Source organism: Enhydra lutris, unplaced genomic scaffold (assembly GCF_002288905.1).
Source record: "Enhydra lutris kenyoni isolate GAN:26980312 unplaced genomic scaffold, ASM228890v2 scaffoldscaffold21, whole genome shotgun sequence".
In the NCBI taxonomy this organism is placed as follows: domain Eukaryota; kingdom Metazoa; phylum Chordata; class Mammalia; order Carnivora; family Mustelidae; genus Enhydra; species Enhydra lutris.
Window position 1 is genome coordinate 31370964 of NW_019154105.1, and position 25350 is coordinate 31396313.

A 25350-nucleotide genomic window follows, 5' to 3' on the forward strand; every position below is an offset into this window, starting at 1 on the left:
ATATTCTTTCACCAAACTTTATATGACCAAAGCCTAGCCCTTACACACAGATCTGCTGACTATAGTTCAGTGCCTTCTTCATGAATAAACTACATACAAAATTAAATATCTGTGGTTTCCAGTATAGGTTTCTTTAAACTAAAGGACAACCTAGAGTCAATTGAAGGAATATAGTACAAAATCTTTCAATTTTTTTATTCCTTTATTTTTCCTAATCATTCACATTTGACTCACCCAATCCTAATTTGAGAGCAATTTATTTTTAGTGACTTCCCAATACCATGTTTTCCCAAGCCTTTCAAGTTAGCGTTAAAAAAAAAAAAAATACAGAAACTGTATTTCTTTATCCACTCACATTTCATGAATTTATAGAAATTTAATTTTACTTTGAGTTACTCTACACAAAGATCTAGAATGTATGCCATTAGCTTGGTGGTCAGGTCAAAAGGAGAGGAAAGTGAAATAAGAGGAAGGAATGATTACAGGTCATTTAATGCAGTGCTAAACAGCTTCTTGAAAGAGTAACAAGACTAAACATACCTCCAGATAACCAAATAAGCACCCAAAGCCACCATGAACCCACAGAGCCATAATTAATTCTGAAAAATATGGGCTATTAATTACAGCACTGAGATTCACAGTAAGAAACCCACAGACAGCTGTGCAATGCTAACGCCATTTATTATTAACTTATAAACAACTGAAGTTTCTTTTCAAAGTTCAGTGAAAAGAATACAAGACATAACTCAGGAAAACTGCTACTTTTTAGGACACATGGTTTTGGTTTTCTCATACCATTTCCCATAATTTTATAAATTGTCTCAATATCATACATGATGGGAAAGAAAAACACCATGTTCTCTTTGTAGCCCTTACTGTTCCCCCACAGGCTACAGAACCTCTGGCTGTTATTAGTAGTGAAAAGAAAAAAAAAAAAAAAAACAAGTAGAGGAAAATAGAAGTAGTTGGAAGAGACAGAATGGAATCCTCACAAAGAAGCCTGGCTAAACTTGTTCCACAGCTTCGAAGATCCAAGAAAGAACTCTGTTCTTGGTTGATGGGAGACCCCAATTTAAGCTGACTACATCATACACAAAATAGTTTCTCAAACCAGGTACTTCAATGAGATATAGATATGTCACAAGGCATTGATAGCTATACATTTTTATAATAATAATTTTTTACAATGATGACAAATTTTCCACAGTTAAAATTATTATGAATACTATTTCTGTGCCCCATTGTGGAACAAAATTCTCTATGCGTCTCTCAGGTTTCTGTATGTGTTGTGAGCAAAGTTATTGACACACTTTTTTCTGGACTATATTTTGAAGAATATCTGAATAGCAAATAGCCACAGAAGACAGATATACTATCTCCAAAGCAAAGGGCAGATTTGTTTGCTGTGAAGTATAATATAGATAAGTATCTCCTTTCAGAGCAAAGACTGGGCAGGTTTGCTTGTAGCCATCTTGTAAGAGATTGGGTTTCCTTAAACCTGGGGTTCCTCAGCTATGATACAAATGCATGGTGTACATAGCATACTCCTGGGCTCACCTCTACATCACTCCTGTAGGACTTGTTGGTGCTCACATGCAAATTGAAATTCATGCCTTCTGCTACACTGGGAATAATAAAATCCTCTGTCTCTGACCAGGAGTCTCATGTCTTCTGCCAGTACCCATGAAACTTTGAGAGGCCAACTTGTTAGCTTGCAAGTAGAATAAAATCTCAGACCCTTCACAGTTCTTGACAAACTTCCAAATTTAACACATATGACCTCATCTGCCTTTAGATAATTTCTCTATTGGTAATATCTCTTAACATTGCCAGGTAGGCAATATAAATATATTGATTCAGAAGTTTCCTAATTTTAGTATAGTAGATACTCTGGAACATAAACTTCAACTATTATCATTTCTTTTCTGAAATATGGCTAGCCAGACTGGCAAAAATAAAAACCTGATGGAATTTTTTTCTGATATTATTTTTCTACCAAGAAACTTGGAACTTTATAGGAATTATCTGTTCACTTTCATAGTTCTGTTGACTTTTAAATCACCAACAGTCAGATGAAAGAAATGGCAAAAGAATGGTAGTTTGGCCATTTTTATCTATGTCAACTGTAAAGGGACTGTCGCTTGGCTCACACCTCTGCAAACTCTTATAATTCAGTTCATTGCCCTGAAAAATTGTGCATAGTTTTAAAGTATACTTTGCTCCCGTCAAGGAATACATCCACTGCTAAGATAAAAAAGATGAGTTTGATGACATTTTAGCTTTTATTTCCCATATTCATTGACAGATTTAGCTGAACCTGGGGATATGAACATCAGGATTAGGCATGAATCTTGTGGATTGCCTATGATATGTTTTTATGAATCCTTGAACTGATTTACCTTAAGCCATAAGTATTTCACCTATATTTCTGCTATAGCATCCTAATTTATCCTCCTGATTTCACCATTGCCTTCCAATAATCTAGTCTACAGACAACCACCAGAGTAATTTTAAGTATAAGTTGTGCCATGAGACATTCTATAACCAAATAATTATTTTGGGCATATATTCTGTAATTCTTAAGTGGCCCTGAATCAATAATCCTCTATAGTATGTTAAATTCATTTAGTTACTTTGGCATATATTTGGAGTATATATGAGAAAAGAATTTTGCTCAAGGTTAAAATTTCTATGAGTATTTCATTGAGCTTTTATTTATGGCTGAGGTGACCATTTTTTTACACTTGCTTCCAAAACATTCCAAGATGAAATAGTGCCTCTCTCTGCTCTTTGGCCAAAATGTGGGAACTTCAACTGCACATTCATCTAGATGCTGGGTCAAACCCAAATTATATTTTAGCTAAAATGCTGCTATTTCCCCAGATAGCTTCTGTCCATCTCCATGCAGAGATAGAGGATTTCTATTAAGACATGTGTCTTTATCAAGCTCCTCAACTTGAAATCTCCTTTTAGCCCCTTTAAAACACAAGTTTTGTTCTTAACAACTCAGAAAAGCTGTTTTTCAAGTACTTGTCAAAGAGTATAACCACAAAAATCACTGATGATCAATAACTATCAAAAACTAGGTTGAATGAAATTATTTATAGATGATTGAAGAACAAGTAGTCCATACACTCATCTATTTTAAAGTATCTCTGTGGATTGAGTTTGGCCATCACGGAACTCTGAAACTTTTGACTTGCTCGGAACCTTATTGAGAGAGAAATGCAATTTAGCATTTAAGCTACTATTCTACTTTGATATAATTTTTAAAATAATAAACCATGGTTCAGTAATAATGATAACTTACTATTATTTGTTCACTATGTGCCAGGCACTATTCTAAGAATCATGGGCCTAAGATTTCATTTAATCCTCACAAATTACACCTGAGTTAGACACTATTGTTTTCCCTATTTTATGATAAGAAAGCTGGGTCACAAAGAGATTGAGTAATTTACCTAAGGTCACTCAGAGCCTATTCCCTTAATGACAGCAGGAACTACTACTCCTACAGTTACTTTCAGGATATAGTTAGGAATAATTTTTTACTATATTTATATGACGCCCTCTCCATGAGGACCCATCTTCTTCACTTTAATAAAAAGAAATGTTATTTTCTTTTGGAGTCAGAAACTACTCTTTATTTCTAGATATTGTAAATTATATAAATGATAATTTATTCATTTTTGTATTGCTACCCAAAATTTTGGACACATAGACACTCATATTTGAAAAACTGACAATTTTATAAATATACACTTTGAATATCAGAGTCACCAAATTTCCTTTTGTTTGTGTTAAATATAAATATAAATATATATGTAAACTTAGATGACTTCTCAAAGATATTTGGCTAGTTGGTGGTAGTTAGGGGATCTATGTTGTTGGTCTCCAAATGTTCTTTCTACTGTGCTACCTATATAGTTTCCTGATGGAGAAGAGGAAGACAAATGGAAAAGAAAGAAGATTATGACTAAAGATGCCTCCTAAGAGCTGAGTCAACCTAGAGACCACAACCATTGTGGGTTATTTCATGGTCAATTTTGAAAAATTAGGATCATTAATTTCAACTCCAGAGACTGTGTGTGTGTGTATACATTCGTACATAAGAAGGAAAGGAGGGAGGAAGAAGGGGAGGGAGGAAGGAATCAGTTTATCTCTTATATTTTTTAAAAATTATTCTCTTATATTTCATGGTTAAGATGAATTGATATTTCAGTAAAAACACTGAATCATTTAATATCATGTCTTCCCACTCCCTCTACTAAAAGGATTTCCCCATGCTATGCCTGAATGACTGGTTCATTCTTTGTAAATCTACACTTCTTGCCATTGCAACTGGATTGGTAGTGAACACCTGACAAGGTAGCCAGTCCATCAGTCTGCATGTGACTCATGGCTAGGTGAAATGACAAATGTTGTTTATCAGATTTGTCTCTCTCAGCCAATGGCATGGGGGATATGGTGAGAATATGTTGATTATCAGTGGATCTAAAAGTGAAACATATCATGTATCAGGATAAGCTATAAGTAGATGAAAAGTGAAGAGTGGTGTTAGCAGGTGGCCATGGGACTTTATTGTTTATAGAGTGATCATGAAGCCCAAGTGGAATTGTTCAGTTCTAACCAAATATTAAAGTTATTTGTCAACTTTGTATAGTTTCTCCCTCCCCTCACCTCATATAGGCCACATACAGAAAGCTGAAGAAAAGAATAAATAAAAAGAGGCTCAGAAGAGAGATGCAGCAAGTCCTGAGAAAGAGAGGCAGAGATATAAATCAGAAAACAGAGAGACCAATCCAGACCATGTCAAGGTCTCACATTTTGATTGTCTTTCCGTGATTGTCTTTAAGTTTTCTGAAATAACTAGCGCAACAAAGAAATAGAGAAATTTAATATCTTTCTGAGAAATTCTGATTTAGCACATTTAGGAATGTGTACTAAACCACTAATTGATATTTACAACTCATTGTGAGTTTGTTTATTGGATAATTATTTTTCCAGGAACTAGAAATTTTTAAACTGAAATTAATGGCGATTTGACCAAGAGCAAAATTCATCACAGAGAAGGATAAGATTCTGAGGTCAGATTCCAGAGCAGATCACCATACAGGCAGAAAAATGTACATGAGTACTGTACATCTATATAGGAGCCCTCAAGAGTATAAAAGGAAAGATAGGAGAATTCAAGATTTAAAGATCATGAAAGAACTGAAACAATGAGCTTGAATACTGTCAGCTTCCTTCTCCATCCTATGTCTGTGTCTTCCTTTAGATCTTCCTCTCTCATAATCTCCCCACAGATAAGTTTCATCTCCTTTTTAGCTCATGTAGTGAAACAACCAGCCAATAATCCATGGCTCTCTCACATTATAATCTTGGAACCAAGGACAAATGGACTCTAATTTTCATCCGCATTCTCAGGTAGTAGATGTAATCACCTACATACATCAAGGATTCATATCTGGCCCAACCAACTATAAGAACAGAGGACAAAATTTTGTATCAGTCATATGGCAACTGTCACTGCAACCATGAAAATGCATGAGGAGAGGGTTTCTAGATAAGAGAATTTTAACCAATAACACAGTAACTAGGTACTATAGGATATAATACAACTGGCAAATTAATTATTGTTAGCATACACCCACCCTGTTCCCTTTCTATTCAAAGCAATTTAGGCAGTCCCTTTTCTCACACTATACTCACCATGAGATTCTGTTGGGTTCATTTAAATGCTGGTTAACATAGGGAGTCTGCTAATAATAATGAAGGGAATTTATTATTCTTATTTTATGTTGATGGCAAAGTCCATAACAAACTTTCAGAAATAATTTGGCAATTTTTCTGAAGAACAATTCTTATCAGGCATATGTTTTTTCTTTAAATCTTTATAAAGAAAAAATTAGAAAAACAAAGTGAGAAAATAAGAAAAAGAAATAAAAATAACAACAACAAAAAAGAATGAAAAAAAGCTAATCAACATCAACCATATCAGTATTAATGGTTCTTTTTACCACTCACTTTCTATTGTCTCACAAGGATCCTCAATAATTTCTTATCTATGTTTCTCTCATGTACTTGTGCACATTCTCAGAAGTCTTGGTCTCAGCCAATGTCTCAATGTCTCACCTTGTGCCTCAGACTTCTGCAATGTATTTTTTTAAAGCAGTTCCCCTCTAAAAGGCATTTTATTACCTGTTCTTAATATCATGTATGACTATGAATGAATGATAAAACCTAATTGTCAAACACTACAGAAATAGGCAGTCACAGCCACTAATGAGATTATTTTAAAACTAACAGGAACATGGAGTAATTCTCATAAACAAAGTTTGGGTGAAAAGACTGTGAATTCAAAATTGTATCTATGAAGGGATTGCAATTATTTAAAAGTGACTGAGTGCATGTGAACAATAAATAAAGGAGCAAGGGAAAAAAAACTTATTTAAAATCATTTAAGAGCTGGGTTTTGAGGAACTCTATTTCAGATTGTTACTCATTATAATTTTCTTTGCATAATACATACACATAAAGGAAACTATGGTGGAAGAGGAATTACAAAGTGGGGAGAGTGAGTCATCTACCTAGAGCCTGGAACCACTGTGGACACCTTGGTTTGGGAGATCCTCAAGTGCAGCCCCAGGTCTCCTACCCTGACCCCTCCCACCATGTGTTTGCTGCAGGAATCATTTTAATATTTTCAGATCATCTTCTAAGGGAACTGAAACTTCTCCACTTGTTGCCCATGGTTGGGTTGTTCATTCCTCCTTTTGTTTCTAGCCCTCTAGAGGAATAATTTCTCTAGTCATGACGTTAGGTTTCTAAATACAGAGATTCAGACTTTCCTTATCTAGGGGAAATTTGAAGCTGTATCTGTATTTAAACTGAAAAGCTCAAACAGTTGTTCCAAATTCGAGTGGAGAGCAGTGAGAAGCCACTTTTCTCCTAAATCCCTCTCCCATAGTGGTTCCCACACTTCCTCAACACTCTTCTAGGGTTTTGCTCCATCACTCTTCTTCTATTTGTTTATTCTTCTAAACCCTTCAACCATTTGTCTCTTTTTGAACATCATTTTCCTGATTTACACAAAGCACCATTTAGAAAAATGTGTAACAATTTTTGGCAATTTATTCTCCACAATTTGACATTTAGGGTGATGGTTGTCAAACGCTTTGAAATCTTAAGATGTGCAACATTAAGATTCCTATTTGGTAGCCCGTCCAATATAGCCCTTGTTCCATGTATTTATAGAAAGCCATTTTACCTGCTAAACTTCAGTTGAATACATCCCCTTAGATACACAAGCATCTCCCTTTACAAAAGCTATACTAAAATGAATCGTGTGTACACTTGCATCATTAAAACATCAAAACCAGAATTTTAGACTCTTTCTCTAAGATTATATCTGACTCAATAATCTGTTTCTATAATTTTTATTTTATTTTATTATTTTATCTTACCTTATTTTTGCTGTTTCTCTTTTGACAAACAGATAATGGAAAAGGAGAAGGATAGAGGAGGACACAAGCCTGCACTTACTGAGCAGAGAAGCAGAACCAAAATAACTTCAGCTATTGTGTTCTTTGTAGTCATAAGCCCTTCTCACCTCCACCAAAGGTGATTTATTTTCGACTGGGAACAATTTGTCTCTGTTTGCTTTAGGAAATTCTCTTGCGTTTACTAAGCAGGGTTGGAGAGGGTAGGATGGGCTCTATCTCTTCTGAATGTTTTTGAACAGAATTACAGAGTTTAGGTTCAATAAACCTCGGAATATACTAGCACTATTCTACATTTAGCATATTAAACAAAGAAAAAGAAAATACACTACTTTTTTTTAAAGATTTTATTTATTTATTTGACAGAGAGAGATCACAAGTAGACGGAGAGGCAGGCAGAGAGAGAGAGAGAGGGAGAGGGAAGCAGGCTCCCTGCTGAGCAGAGAGCCCGATGCGGGACTCGATCCCAAGACCCTGAGATCATGACCTGAGCTGAAGGCAGCGGCTTAACCCACTGAGCCACCCAGGTGCCCCAATACACTACTTTTTATAGCTGCACATGCTTCTACTTCTGTTTGCCAGTGGTTTTTCTAGTAGCACTCTCAAGTTATTTTTAAAGTTAAAGTTTAAATTTAAAAAATACCAATGTATTGACACCTATTCTGAGGACGGGTAAGCCTTTAATATTTCATAACATGCCAATGAATTTACTTGAAACACAGTTTTTAGTGCAGATTGGTCTGTTTTGTGATGCTAGGCTATAAAAGTGTCCATGATACCGATACAGCTGACATTCCATTTTTGGAGAATGGACAGCCATCAATAGTTGAGATAGTTACTCTACAGTCAGCTCTTTTTGTAGACATTAATATTGTAACCCTTAATGTATCATTTGAGGCCTGGGCAAAACCCATCTCTGCAGCAATCTCTGTGTCAAGAGATACTAAGTTACCCCGATAGGCTAAAACAAAGCTGGAGGATATAGAAATTTGACCACCCAATTCCCTTGCCCAAACTGCATGGCTGGCATACAATGCTCTAGGAAATGAGCTGGGAAAACAAACATAATATGTAATAAATGCTCAATAAAGAAATGGATAATCCAACATGTATTACTAATGAATACTTGTATTCATCTGGGCAGTATTTAAACAATTTACTTTTGGAGATACTTTGCTTTTTTTAAATTCTGAAAAGATTATATTTTCTTTTCTCAATGAGATAAAATATACATAAAATTTACCATTTTAAGTGTATAATTCAGATAGATTGGTTATATTCACAAACTTGTACAACCATTACTACTATCCATTTCCAGAACTTTTTACTCATTAAACAATAACTCCTCATTCTCCCCTCCCCCCAGTCCCTGGTAACCTCTGTTGTACTTTCTGCCTCTATGAATTTGCCAATTTAGGCAAATTAGGTACCTTATATAAGTGGAATAATACAATATTTGCTTCTTATTGACTGGTTTATTTCAAATTGTATGTTTTCCAGGTCTGTCCATGAATGTATCAGAATTCCACTTTTTTTTTTAAGACTGAATCATATTCCTTTGTATATATACACCATGTTTTGTTCCATTTATTTGATGATGGACATCTGGGTTGTTTCCACCTTTTGGCTGATTGTAAATAATATTGCTACAAACACTGGTGTACACATATCTGTTTGAGTCCTTGTTTTCAATTCTTTTGAGTACATACATAGAAGTGCAATTTCTAGATCATATAGTAATTCTATAATTAACTTTTTGAGGAACTGCCATTTTGTTTTCTATAGGGGCTTACACCATTCTACATTCATATTAGCAGTGCACAAAAATCTCAATTTCAAGATGTTTTACTTTTTAGCCCCCCTTCTTTTCTCTCTCTCTCTCTCTCTCTCTCTCACACACACACACACACACACACACACACACACACACAGAGACATACAAACTTTCTTTGGCAAGCATTTATTGAACACGTGTTATCTGCAACATTCCAGGGTTAATCAAGAATAAATAAAGTAATTGTCAAACATTCTTTGAACAAAAATATTTGAACAAATATTAAGACCTAATAATAATGGGTAGTCCGAAATTAAAATTTCATGTTAATTGACTTGTGTAAAAGAATGTATTGCTTATCTGTATAAATTACTTTCATTTATGGAGGTTGTTTCTTTGTTTTACTCCTGTACATAATACTTTTAGATCCTTAGAATATAAAAAAAAAATGAGAGTAATATAAGTATGCTTAAGTGAACAGAATGCAAACATTGTAAACTATTTTAGTCTGCTCAATATGTAACAATAATAGGAGAGAGAAAAACAATATAATTATAGCTACAATTATTTTAAATGCTTACTCTGTGGTAAAAAGTGGGATAAGTGCTTTACATACATAATCTATGAATTAGAGACCATTATGCCCATTTTAAGAATAAGGAACTGGAGACTCTGGGGAATTTGTTCAAGGTCACAAAGTACGTAGCAAAGCAAAGATTCAGACTCAGGCTGGTCTTACCAGTTCAGTATCAAAACACCACATTTATTTATTTTGAAAGTGTTTGATAATACTTAAGTATTATGTTTATTGTGAGAGGAACTATTAAGAAATAATTTCCAAGTTCTATCCTAACTCCTGGAAGTAATTGACAGTGTCCCAAGTGCTCCCACATAGAGCTCAGAACAGCTGGAATAAAGTTATATTGCTATTATTTATCAATTTAAGATGCCATTATCATTTTCTTCAGGGAAATTACATTCTTCCCAAAATACTGTTTATTTATAATTGTTTAACACATAAAAATTTAATTCTTTCCACTTTTGAATATAAAGTCCAGCATAATTAGAACTAGAACACTTAATCAATTTTAAGAATTTCAGAAAGTTTAGCAAAAATTTATCTAAAAGACTTGTCTGCACCTAATAAAATCTTTCATTGGCTTCTCATTTTCCTTAGAGTAAAATCTCAAATCTCAAATCCATTACCATGTATGTATGGACCATGTCATGTAATCCATGACATCTCTTGGGTATTATGGCCACCACTGCTGGCTCACTCAGCCTTCCCCAGGTTCACTGGACTCCACTACTGTTGCTCTAATACACCAAGCAAACCCATATCAGGACACTTGCACTTGCTACCTTCTGGTTAGAATTCTCTCTGGTATCTACATGGCTCATTCTTTAGTTGCCTTTCCATATTAATCAAAGGTCATCTTCCTGATAATCCTCTACAAAATAGCATCACTTGTCACCTCAGCTCCTCCAGTCACCCTGTCTTTATCTTCATTTATTCATCTTTACAATTGCTTATTCATCTTTAAAATTATTGTTGTTTACAGCCATGCCAGGCTGTCAAAAGCACCATAGACAAGGTGTACAATACCCATCCAGTGCAGTTCTCGGATTCTCTGATCTCCTCATGCTCCCCTCTCCCCCAGCAATTTATACTGTTTGACAATTATCCTTTTTTTTGCAGGGCAATAGGCTTGCTGGCACCTGGTTGGTATTTGCCCACAGCACTGGTTTGGGTATTCTAACTCAGAGGTGGAATGCACTGATAGAAATTTGCAGTTTGACCTTGTAGGATATCAGTACCAAATGTTCTTCGGTATTGGAGGGATAAAAACCTCACATTCTCATGGGAGAGAACACCCAATTTTCAGTGTCAAATGGATCTTCCTGACCATAACCATTTGCTCTCTACAACCACTGATGGCACTGAGGGGCCAGAAAACTTCTGAGGGTTACCATGTATTAGAGTACACTCGGCTTCAGTTATCAACCAGAGCTGTCACCTTTTGTTTATTTCTGGGGAGCTAGTGAATAGTGAGCTCAACATGGGGTCTCGATTACCCCCAATGGCCCTGACTTGGAGGTGATCTCACCCTGCATCTTACACTTAGGGCACAGAAGGCAACTACCCCAAATAGGACTGCATCCCTGAGGCCTCTGCTGGAGCAGGTGGGGCACTAGTGACAGTAGGCGCAGATCTGAACTACTGCTTTCGGCAGGCCAAGCAGCACAGCATTGGGTTGTGGGTCTATCATTTCAGGTGGGATCTTGGCAGCAATGAGGTCAAACCACATTTGCTTCAGTATTACTTTTACCAGTGCTCACTTCAGTAGCACATATACTAAAAACAGGATTACTTTTACCAGAACCCTCAGAGCCAATTAGGATAGACTTTTAGCTTCTTGAGTTCCCTCTCTGTCTTGGGTCTTTCTCAAAGACTGTACCCATTCTCAGGATTTGTCAGTTTCTCCAGTTAAGCAATGGATTGCCCAATATCATAAATGTCTTGTCCCACCACTAGGATATCAGTGTCTCACACCAGGTGCTGAGGGCAGAATGAAATATCTTGACTTTAACTCATGCAATGAATGTGGCCTGATAAGGGTCTTCAAGGACAGGGGAGTAAATGGCTCTCTCATTCCCAACTCCCTAAGAATTTATTGTACCTCCTCTATAGATTTCCAGGGTCCCATGTGCAAAGGGAGATCCCCTTCACTGAACCAAACCTCCCTGCAAAACAGAATCATCCACACCATAAGGGAGTGAGTAAACTGAACTCCCTGAGCACCATAGAGGCACAGTCAGAAGGCAGGGTGTGTGGTGATAATGCTCGTTTTCTCTGCCTCCTGCCTTATCAGAGAAAAGCCGTTACCCCCTGTATCCCATACCCACACTACCCATGCCTAGTTACTTTCCCTGGCCTTTTGCGGGGACTTGGCAGCCGTACTAATAAGCTCAAGTGGGAGTATATTCTTTCATCATGAACTCTTCCTCAAATGGCAACTGCCTCACTGGCTGGGGTTGTCCCTATGCTTTTGCTTAGGGGTCAGAGAGCAGGGGCATTTTGTCCACTTCACAATCAATCACAATAACATCTTCCTCTTCACTCCCCCTCACTTTTCCAGGGATTTCACTTCTTAGTGTTCCAATCAGGCTTTGTCAGAAGCTCTCAAACTTAATCCACTGCAGCTTGCAACCTCCTAACTTTCCAAAATAGCAAGCGAAGGTTTCCAGCTTATTATCCTGCATTCTGCTTTCCCACCTTATCTTCTAGCCCAGAAGCTAGCATAGTAGTGGGCACCCACACAACCTTCTCTAACTCAGCCCTTCTTCCAACTTTCTAACCTGACCTTCAGCCTCCAGTTGGGCATCAGTGGCCAGCAGAGTTGCCCAGAGTGCAGGCCAGCCTACTATAGCCACATTTGTCTCTCTTCTCTGCTGCAGTATACTCTGCACAATCCCTCAAACAAACTCATTAAAATAGCAGGAGTTTTTAAGGCATCCCCTGAAAATCCATGCAGCCATCTCCAAGTGTCTAACATACCAACCATCGTTCCCCACATAGAGGTTGATGGTCAACCAAGGCTGTCCCCGATGGATACTCCTTTCCCAAGACCCATTTCTCCAGTCTTCTGACTAGCTCCCCAGTTATTGATTTGCAGCCTTGGAAATTCCCTAGGTGAAATATGAAACTGCCCCTGCTCATGGAAGGCAATGAGAGACTGAGAAAAGAGGCAGGCTAGATTGGTAGGTGATAGGTTTAATAAGCAAGGGAACTAACACACAAGGCTTGTCTTGAGTGGCTGTAAGATGAGTAGATCTCTGCAGCCCCTGGAATCTCAAGAGTGTGCATAGCAGCCTTGACTGGGTTCAGTTACATATACTGTCCAGACGGTCTCAACAATACCTTACTCTCCACAGGCTCCCTCTCTCTTACTGGTTAACCTTCAGTCATGTCTTCTCATTGACTTCCTGCAATGACAGTACATATCAGGTGATATATTCTTTTTTAATATTTATTATCCCTGTCCTTCTATTAGAATAAGGGACTTCATTTTGTTCACTTCTATACTCTCATTATTTAGGGAATAACTTGCTCTTAATAAATAGTTATTGTTTGAAAGAGGAAAGAAAGAAGGAAGTAGGAATGAAGGAAGGATAAAAATTATGTTATTGATGTTCAGAGAAAGCAACATAAAGTGTCCTTAAACTGGGTTAATTAATGGTGCTAACATAGATTTTACTGAAGAATTAGATATTTTGAATCCAGATTGGGGATTTGGGTTTATAAAGTACTATGTAATATTTTCCAATAAAACTGAGTTTTAAAGATGATTTGGATGAGCAGGAAAGGCCATGTTGTGAAAGACAAATTAAGCTGCATGGGGGAAATAAAACAAAAGAAAGCAACAGGAGAGGCACATCGAGTTGTCAATGATATTCTTAAGAGCCCTGCTACCTCCACCCAATCTCAGCATGACTGTAGCAGTATTAAGGGATTTTTTCAAAGCCTCCTTTAGACTATAACGATGAATTATTAACTGAAAGGCCTCTCCAGAAACAGATGGTAAATGTGGATCTCTGATTCAAATATTCATAGTGGATCCAATTTACCAGGTACAATTTTAGACATAAGCATATCTTCTGGATTTATAACAGAACCCTCCTCTCCCCTCACTTCCATCACAATGATGGTAAACTCTTAATGTATTTCTGTTATGATTTAAAACACACTCTATAAAATATAATCTTTTCAAATGTATTGAGGCGTATTTTATGGCTCTGCTTATTATTTGTTTGGGGGAATGTTCCATATGCCTTGCAAAGAATATATACTCCACAATTGTTGGATGAAGTGCTCTAAATATCAATTAGGTTGAGGTTAAAATATTGTATATTTTTACTGATTTAAATGTAATTTTTATATCGAATACTGATAAAGCAATGTTAAAATCCCTAACTATGTCTGTGTGTAAATTTCTCCCATTAGTTCTGCTTGCTTTTTCTTGAAGAATGTGCTTTCAAGCTCTGTTATTAGGTGTATCTATACTTAAGTCTTATGTCTTCTCGATTAATTGGTCCTTTTATCATTATGTTGAAATGATCCTCTTTATCTCTTATAATATTATTTGTCTTGAAGTAGATCTTGCCTGCTATTACTGCAGTTGCATCAGCTTTTTTATGGTTATCATTTTCACAGTTTATCTTTTTCTATCCCTTTACTTTCAACCTATTTGGGTTTTGTACTTTAAGTGAATTTCTTATGGGGTTCCTGGGTGGCTCAGTTGGTTGAGTGTCCAATTCTTCATTTTGGCTCAGGCCATGATCTCAGGTTTCTGGGATTGAGCCCTGAGGTGGGAGGGGGGGGTCTGTGCTCAGTGGGGAGTCTGCTTGAGGATTTTCTGTCTCCCTTTCCCTCTACCCTCCACCTGCTCATATGTTCTCTCTCTCTGTCTCCCAAATAAATAAATGAATCTTAAGTGAATCTCTTATAAATGGCAGACAGTTGAGAATTGCTTTTTTTTTATCCAGTAGGACAATTTCTGCTTTTTAAAATGAGTTTCTAGTCTATTTTTGTTCATATAATAATATTGTTGTACTTAGATCTAACATTTTTCTATTTGTTGTACTTAGATCTAACATTTTTCTATTTTCTATTTTTCTATTTTACCATGAGTCTGATCTGTTTTAGTTCCTACTTCTTTTGTTTTTAAGCTTTCTTTAAAAGTATTCAGACAGGGACGTCTGGGTGGCTCAGTTGGTTAAGCAGCTGCCTTCGGCTCAGGTCATGATCCCAGCGTCCTGGGATCGAGTCCCACATCAGGCTCCTTGCTTGGCGGGGAGCCTGCTTCTCCCTCTGCCTCTGCCTGCCATTCTGTCTGCCTGTGCTCACTCTCTCTCCCTCCCTCTCTGACAAATAAATAAAATCTTAAAAAAAAAAAAAAGTATTCAAACAGGGCACCTGGGTGGCTCAGTTAGTTAAACCACAGCCTTTGGCTCAGGTCATGATCCCGGAATCCTGGGATCGAGCCCTGCATCGGGCTCCCAGCTCCATGGGGAGTCTGCTTCTCCCTCTGACCTTCTCCCCTCTCATGTTCTCTCTCTCTTTCTCTCAAATAAATAAATAAAATCTTTTTTAAAAAGTACTCAAATATATTTAGTAATTTATTTTTAATTCCTCTAACAGCTTTTAGGTTTAACTTTTGGTATTCTTTTGGTAACTGCTGGTTACAAAATTCATTTCTATAACTACTTACATAGAGTTAATATTATACTACTTTATGTAAACTGTAAGAACTTGCCAAGAATATAATTCCATTTACAATTTCCTCCATGACCTTTTTGCTATTATCATATATTTTATATATTTTATATCTATATATATATATTATAGCCTCACAATCCAAGGGTATAAATTTCAGTAAACTGTCAGGTATCTTTTCAAGAAATTGCGAAAAAAAATATTTTATCTTTAACTTCATTATACCATTTTTAGAGACATTTACTGAAGCCTATAAATACAGGTTTATATCTGGCATCATTTTCTTTATTATAAATCACTTCCATTAGCATTTTTGATGTTCCAGGTCTTCTGAAACGGACATATTTCACCTTCTATATATCTGTAAGTGCCTATTTGCTTTTATTTTTGATACAAAATGCTAGGTATAAAATGCTCTATTGACCTTTTTTCCCCCCCTTTGAGAACTTCAAAGTTATCATTTCATAGTCTTCTGGCTTCATTTTTTCTAATGAGAAGTCAGTCATAATTTCTGTAATTGTTCTCCATTAAGAAATGTGTCTCTCTCCTACACCCAGCTGTTTTCAAGGTTTCTTTACCTTTTCTTTACCAATCATTTGACTACGATGTGCCTCGTGTTGTGTATATGTGTTGTCTTTATGCTCCTTGTGTCTACTCAGCTTTATGTTTCTGTACATTGAGGTTTTCTACCAAATTAGGAAAAATTTAGTTATAGTTAAATATTTCTTACCTTCATTTTACCTCTTTACCTTTTGTAAAATCAGTTGCACATTGTATTAGAGAGTATGTTATGTCCTATATTAACATTCTTTTTTTTTCAATTATTTTTCTCTATGTTCTTCAGATTGTATAATTTCTATCGATCAGTCTTCAAGTTTGCTGACCAATCTTTTGTTTAAGCCCATTGAAATACTCTACTTTTCAAATATTACACTTTTAAGTCGAATTTTCATTTTTTTCTTTTTTATAACATCCATTTTTTGGCTGAGATTCTTCATCTGTTCAGCATCATTTCCTTTCTTGAACTATATCTATAATAGCTGACTTAAAGTTCTTATCTTTCCACATGAAAACACACTCAACGTCACTCATCATCTGACATATACAAATCAAAGCCACAATGAGAAACCCCCTCACACATATCAGAATGGCTAAAATTTACAACACAGGAAACAACAAGATGTTGGAGAGGATGCAGAGAAAGGGGAACCCACATGCACTGTTAGTGGGAATGCAAACCGGTACAGTCACTCTGGAAAACAGTATGGAGGTGCCTCAAAAAGTTAAAAATAGAGTTACCTAGAAACTTCACAACTGTTTGCCCAAAGGATATAAAAATATTGATTTGAAGGGGTACATGCACTCCAATGTTATAGTAGCATTATGAACAATAGCCAAACTATGAAAAGAGCCCAAGTGTCCATTGACTGATGAGTGGATGAAGAAGATGTGGTATATACATAAATACATATATAAATATGTAAAAAATATATATACACACATATATGCAATGGAATATTATAGCCATTAAAAATGGCAAGATTGTAAATCTTGCCATTTACAATGATGTGGATAGAATCAGAGTATATTATGCTAAGTGAAATAAGTCGGTCAAAGACCATACAATTTCATTCATATGTGGAATTTAAGAAACAAAACAGATGAACATATGGGAAAAATTTTTAAAAAGAGGGGCAGAAGAGCAAATCATAAAACAAACTCTTAATTATAGAGAACAAACTGAGGGTTACTGGAGGGGAGGCAGGTGGGAGATGGGATAAATGGGTGATGGGCATTAAGGAGGCACTTGTTTGAAAAGCACTGGGTGTTAAATGGAAGTGATGAATCATTAAATTCTACTCCTGAAACCAATACTGTACTGTATGTTAACTAATTGGAATTTAAGTAAAAACTTGGGAAAAAAATGAAAACAATTAGGTGTTGGGGAAAAAAAAAAGAATCTGGCTGGCAATTAGAATTGCTCCTACTCAATCCAGTCCCTTAGTGTCCCACTAGCTTTTGTCCAGCATTATATTTTAGTGTTATTTATGATCCCTTATTTTTTAATTAAATAATTATATTCTTTATATTACCACAAAAATAATTTTGAACACAAACTGTTCATGATATGTAATTCTATATATGTCTGTTTTATCTGGCAGTCTTCTTATTGTACATGTAAATTATTGACTCTCTAGTGATTTTTAAAAAAAAAGGTCATCTGTTACTTGTATCATTGTTCGCTTTTATGTCATGTATTGTACTCTTTTCCTTTGGCTGTCTTTAATATTTTCTCTCCATCTTTGGTTTTTAAGAATTTGATTATGATATCCCTATATACAGTTCTTTTTTGTTTTTATCCTAGTTAGGATAACTGGATATTCCTGTTTTTTAATCAAATTTGGAAAATTTTAAGTAATTACTTTAATGTCCTATTCTTTCTTTCCTTTTCTTTTGAGACTTCAATTACATGTATGCTAGATTTCCTGCTACACTCCCTGATGACAGGTCACTGAAGCATTGGTTACTTTTTTTTTTTTTTTAATCTCTTTTCTCTCTGTTCTTCATATTGGGAAATTTCTACAAATTCATCTACAATCTTTAGCAGTCTCCAAAGTAACATTAAGGTCAATCAGTACATTTCAAAATTTCAGATATTTTATTATCTATGCTAAATTCTTCATTTGGTTCTTTTCCTAGTTTCTAATTTTTCTGTTGAGGCTCTTTTATTATTATCATCCTTATCTCAAGGGCCTTAGACCTATTTTTCATAGCTTCTTTAAAATATTTCTCTAATTACAACATTTTGGTCATGTTGGGTTCTGTTTCAATGACTTGTTTGTTTTCTTAAGTATGAGTCTTATCTACCTACTTCTTTCCATATGTATTCATTTTTAATTTTATGTTGAACATTTTGGATGAAACTTTGTAAGGAACTGGGGTCATGACATCATCCTTGCAAGCTTGTTGATTTTTTTTTTTCCCTATCAAGCAATTAAATGGTGGATACTTTTGTTCTTGTAAAAATTAAAAAAAAAAAAATTTTAAAGTAAGAATCTCCACACTGTTTTCCAAAGTGGCTTCACCAACCTGCATTCCCACCAACAGTGTGGATTCTTTAAGAAATTAAAAATAGAGGTTCCCTATGACTCTGCAATTGCACTACTGGGTATTTACCTCAAAGATACAGATGTAGTGAAAAGAAGGGCCATCTGTACCCCAATGTTCATAGCAGCAATGGCCACAGTCACCAAACTGTGGAAAGAACCAAGTTGCCCTTCAACAGAAGGATAAGGAAGAATGGATAAGGAAGATGTGGTCCATATACACTGTGGAATATTATGCCTCCATCAGAAAGGATGAATACCCAACTTTTGTATCAACACGGAGAGGAGAAGGGAGTTGAGGGAAATTGGAGGGAGAGACAAACCATGAGAGACTGTGGACTCTGAAAAACAATCTGACGGTTTTGAAGGGGTGGGGGGTAGGAAGTTGGGTGAGCCTGGTGGTGGTTATTAAGGAGGGCATGTATTGCATGGAGCACTGGGGGTGGTGCATAAACAATGAATTCTGGTACACTGAAAAGAAATGAAAAAAAAAAAAAGTAAAAGTTTGCAATGATTGCAGTGACATATATGTTGCTATTGAGTTATGTAATAGATGGTTTTTCCTTAGTTCTATTTATGTAGAATCATGATAATACACCTTTAGGTAATACACCTTTAGGCAGGATGTATATCTCTCAGTAACTCCTCAATAAAAATAATACTTTTGATAAATAAATAAGTAAAATAAAAAGTAAAAAATAAATAAAGTCCTTGTCTTCCAATTCTACCTACTGAATCATCTTAAGGACTATTTGTCTTTTGACTATGGGCCATATTTTTGGTTCATGTGTGCAGTAAATTTCAATTGTATACTGTGCACTATGGATCGTAGTAAAACTCTGGATTCTGGAATCTTCCTCAAAAGAGTGCTGATACTCGATGAGCAGATACCTACATTGGTTAGTGCCTATCCTGAACCTGTGGAGGTTTGCTTTTATACTTTATTAGGAAAGGTTTATTTCAGACTAACTTTAGCTTTCACCTTAGAAAGACTACTTAACTCTGAAGAAGTAAGAATTATTCCTTAGTCACAGCCCTTCTGGGGTTTCAATGAAAAACCCTCCTCATGTTAGAAGATTTAAATGTCAATTCCTGTCACTGCATGTTGTAGGCAGTAATTCAAATCTTTGCTTCCCATTTTCAGTCTACAAGCTGTTGTTTTGCCTACACTCCTTAGAATCAGCCCTGTGCATATATAGTTCAGGTTTATCCAAAGATATGAGAGAAGTTTATACACAGATTTACAGCTTTTCTCTTCTGTGACTCCTTCCTTATTGGTTCCTTATTGGTACTTCCTTCCTCAGTTTCCAGCTGATTTAGCAACCTAAACTGTAGCCATAACTACTTAAGCTTTTAGCACTATGGATTTCTGCTGAGTCTTTTTTTTTCTTTTATTTCTTTTCAGTGTTCCAGAATTCATTGCTTATGCACCACACCCAGTACTCCATGCAATACGTGCCCTCCATAATACCCACCACCAGGTTCCCCCAACCTTCCACCCGCCCTCCCTTCTAAAACAATCAGATTGTTTCTCAGAGTCCATAGTCTCTCATGGTTTGTCTCCCCCTCCGATTTCCCCCAACTCCCTCCTCCTTCCCATCTCCCCATGTCCTCCGTGTTGTTCCTTATGTTCCACAAATAAGCGAAACCATATGATAATTGACTCTCTCTGCTTGACTTATTTCACTCAGCATGATCTCTTTCAGTCCCATCCATGTTGATACAAAAGTTGGGTATTCATCCTTTCTGATGGAGGCATAATACTCCATTTTATATATGGACTGCTGAGTCTTAACTTCCCTTCAACACGTGAACTAGGATGTGTCCTCAGGAAATAAACATCCTGAACTCATACAGGGGGCTTCCCCTATTTCAAGGGTTAGATATTTCCAGCCTTATTTGTTTTGGGTTGATTTCCAGAGTCTTAACATAGTTTTACTTTATAGCTGATGTAGACTTATAATTGCTATCTATGAGAGAGTTAGTCATGTATTAGGTACTCTACCATTACCAAAACTGGAACTACCTAGTGATTTATTTAAAAGGCTAAAATCATGGTGAGAAATGATCTCATGGAATCAGGGATTTGAATGGGTTTGTTACAATGATGATATCATTAGAACATCTTAAAGGCTGAATGCACATTTTTAAAATACACGATTTAATAAAGATTGCTGAGAAACAGCAGAGAGTTAATAAGTATTGCTGACAATGAAAGGTGACTGTTTCTGAACTTATGAGGAAATAGCCTTAGGAAAGAGAATATCTACTCGATAGGAGAAATTATTACATCAAGAGCATAGATTACAAGTTTTCCCAAGATATGGCAAGAATTAGTTGCACATGCCAAGACATGGCTTCCAAACGGATTGTGACAGAAAGGAGTGTGGTAGGTACTTTAGGCAAACAGTAGGTATCAGAGATCTACTAGGTTTGTCAACAGAGTAAGGGAGGAAAAAACCTAAAGGTTCAAGGATGTCTTAGTAGGTAACTGGATTTTATCCAGATGAAATTCAGGATGATGACTAGATCCAAAAAATGGTTTATGGGGGAGGGGGTGCCTAACTTCCAATATTATATAAAAATGTAATTTTAATATATTAAAATGACGTTAATTATATTATTGTATATTATAATTATACTAATATATTATTATGTTATATTAACATATAATGTAATGTTATTATTAATAACTCAGTTTTCTTCAAGTTACCATCTCTGGGTTCATCTCTATCTCTACTCCATTTTAACTCAGGCTGACAAAGTCTGAAACATTCATGTGAAAAGTGATATATATATATATACCAATGTTCACTACAGCATTATTTACAATAGCTGAGATATGGAAAAAACATATGTGTCCATCAATGGATGAATGACAAAGAAAATATTACATATATATATATATATATATATATATATATATATACAAGGGAATATTATTACTGCCATAAAAAAATAAAATTTTGACATTTTGTGATAACACGGATGGACCTCAAGTGCATTATGCTAAATAAAATAAATCAGACAGAGAAAGACAAATACATGATCTCTCTTTTATGTGAAATCTAACAACAACAATAAAAATAACCTTACAGATACAGAAAATAGTTTGGTAGTTGCAAGAGACAGGAGTGGAGGATGGGAGAAATTGGTCAAGTATTTTTATTTTTTTTGGTTTAAATAAAGTGAATATTTTTTTTTTAAAGTCTCCTTGGTACTCCATGATTCCCTGTGCATCCCCTATCACAGCTCAGCAAACCCACCCTACAGTATTAGCTGTTTGCCTTCCCCTCCCCCCAGATCACCACTAGAAGTACAGATAATATGATTATGAGGGCGTTGAAAACATGGACTATATATCTATATATTTTTTTAAGATTTTATTTATTTGACAGAGAGAGATCACAAGTAGGCAGACAAGCAGGCAGAGAGAGAGGAGGAAGCAGGCTCCCTGCCGAGCAGAGAGCCCGATGCAGGACTTGATCCCAGAACCCTGAGATCATGACCTGAGTGGAAGGCAGAGGCCTAACCCACTGAGCCACCCAGGCGCCCCTGGACTATATTTTTTAAGTCTGAGATCACACAGTGCTGGGCACATGTTAGATAATAAGGCATTGTGGATAACGGATGGATGGATGGTATCCTAATCAGCTAGGGCCCCCATAACCAAATAGCACAGTCTGGGTGGCTTAAATAACAGAACTTAATTTTCTTACCATTTTGGAGGCTAGAAATCCAAGATGAAGGTGTCAGCAGGTTTGCTTTCTTCTCAGGCCTCTTTCCTTAGCTTTCAGGTAGTCACTCTCTTTTTATATCCTCATTAGTTTTTCCTCTGTGCATGAACATTTAGACACAAGTCTAAATTTTCTCTTCCCATAAAGACACCAGCCAAATGGGGTTAGGGCCCATCCTAACAGCTTCATTTGAATGTAATCATCTCTTTAAAGGCCCCATCTCCAAATACAGTGACATTCTGAGGTACTGGGGGTTAAGGTTTCAACATACGAATTTTATGGAGACACACTTCAGCCCATACTGGATGGCATAGTAAGAGAGGCTACTAGTCCACAGTCTCAAACACAAGGAAACATGCCAGAACAGAGGTCTAGGAACTGAACTATAGTATAAAAGAGAATCTGGGTCTTAAAAAAGAAAGAAAAGGTGGGAGCGCCTGGGTGGCTCAGTGGGTTAAAGCCTCTGCCTTTGGCTCGGGTCATGATCCCAGGGTCCTGGAATCGAGCCCCGCATCAGGCTCTCTGCTCAACAGGGAGCCTGCTTCCTCCTCTCTCTCTGCCTGTCTCGCTGCCTACCTGTGATCTCTATCTGTCAAATAAATAAATAAAATCTTTAAAAAAAAAAAAAAAGAAAGAAAGAAAAGGTAATATAAAATTTGGAGACTGAAGATACAGTTTCAAGTAGTAGTTAGCTTACAAATGGACAAATCACATGGATAAATCATTCACCTTTTCTGGATCTTGATTTCTTGAACTTCAAAAAGGCGCTGGTAATACTACTTACTTCCTTTCACTGGGTTATTATGAAGATAAAATGTTTGAAATTCTTGGGGGCACCTGGGTGGTTTAGTTGGTTAAGCATCTGCCTTCAGCTCATGTCATGATCTCAGGGTCCTGGGACTGAGCCCATGCTAGGCTCCCTGCTCAGAGGGGAGTCTGCTAATCCCTCTCTGTCTATCAATCCCACCCACCCCTTATGCTCTCTCTCAAATAAATAAATATATATATTTTTTAAATGTGTGAAATTCTTTGTAGAATGTACTACAGACATTATTTATTTTTTGTAACATTGACAGATCTGAGCAACAAGATCAGGGGATACCTGGCTTAGATCTACTGCTGGACACTGAAGCAGCAGTCAGCCTGAAGATGATGGGTAAAGGGTCAGTAAATCTGAGAGTGAATCTCCCCTGGCTAAAGTCTGGAAAAGAAAAAGAACCCAGCAGCTCCTGGGCCAGGAATTGTTTATCCTTTGGATCAATTAGTTGGAAAAATAGGCATTAATAACATAAATTCTTTAAGCAAAACTGATCAGAAGCATGTTAACCTGACCTAAAATGTGATAAAAATTTCCAGGGCCTAGGTTCCCCTTTGTACTTCATATCGCTACGAAAGAAAAAACTTCTAGAAGTAGTTACTTCATTCTGCTGTCATAAAATGCTCAACACAACAACAACAACAAATAGTACTTTTTTTTGGTTGTTGCTGTCTTGTCTTTGTCTATCATGGAGATGAAAGAGTAAAAATAGTTTAATTCCCTTTCATCCAAAAACCTTAAAATCAGACAGATACTGACACGTATTCTTGAAAAGACAGGAGCAGAAAGAAATACTGAAATCTTGGACATTTCCACCCTCATGTTTAAAGGAAAAAGCTGAGAGAGAGAGAGAGAGACTGGAGCAGGTCCCTAGCCAATGATGGATGGAGCCAGAGGGGAACCTGGCCCTTCTTCCTAAGGCTTCAGGCACATTTGTCCATTTCCTTGGAGCATGTCTTATCAGGGGCCTTGGAAAGCATCCAGTCCAAAACTGCCTCAAATTGGTAAATCTTTTTTTGTTTGTTTGTTTTGTTTTTAATTTGACAAACAGAGATCACAAGTAGGCAGAAAGGCGTGGGGGTGGGGGGGTAGAGTGGGGGGTGGTGTTGGAGAGGCAGGCTCCCTGCCTTGCAGAGAGCCCGATACAGGGCTCCATCCCAGGACCCCGAGATCATGACCTGAGCTGAAAGCAGAGGCTTTAACCCACTGAGCCACCCAGGTGCCCCTTGGTAAAGCATTTTTAACTCCTAAAAAATATATATGGGTATTTTGAATATAACTACTATTTACTTATCTCTGAATAAAATCTCTAGAAAAATCATTGGCTCTGTGGAATCATTTAATTTACCAAGGACGGTATTTTAGTCTCTAGGAACCTCTATCTAAATTTAGACTTTTCCTGAAGCAATGTTTCTTTAAAATGTAAACCACGCACTACAAGTTACCAGGTTACATCACTTCACCTTTAAGCAACCGATTTTTCAAAATATGGGTAAATAGCGACCCCTAGTGGCAGAACTTGTATCTGCAAACTGAAGAACCGAAATGAGATGCTGTTCAGAACAATGTTGACTAACTGTGGAATGTTAGTGTGCAGGTAACATATCTTTATTAAAATAAAAAAGAAAGGGACTGGATGAGTCTCTCCTGACTTTTCATAAAATATCTCTAATGAGAAGTAGAATGTCATTGTCTAATTATTTTGCTATTCAATGGTCTCATTATATTAATTCTAATACAGTGACACTTTTTCATTTTCACTATATTCTAAGAATTGATTAATTTGGAAACTGATGTAGATGCTATAACTGTGAACATAAACTTTTAAACTGTGACCACAATAAAGTTTTTTTTTTAAAAACAGCTGATATTAAACTACATTTTAGTGTGCTATTTCAGCAAAATCCAGACGGAACACAATCCATGTATCTAGCAAATCGACTCGTATGTGTTCAGTGAGTGAGAGATCAGTAGTGAGTGCAATGATTATTTCCATCCTAAATAAATATTGTCATACATGGTGAGCCTATGAAGACACCTCTAATTCCTAAATATTATAATACATATACTTTCCTTCACAGTGTATAATAACTAAATGTAGGTATTTAGTGTCTTTTCTTACCTTTTTGGTTTTAT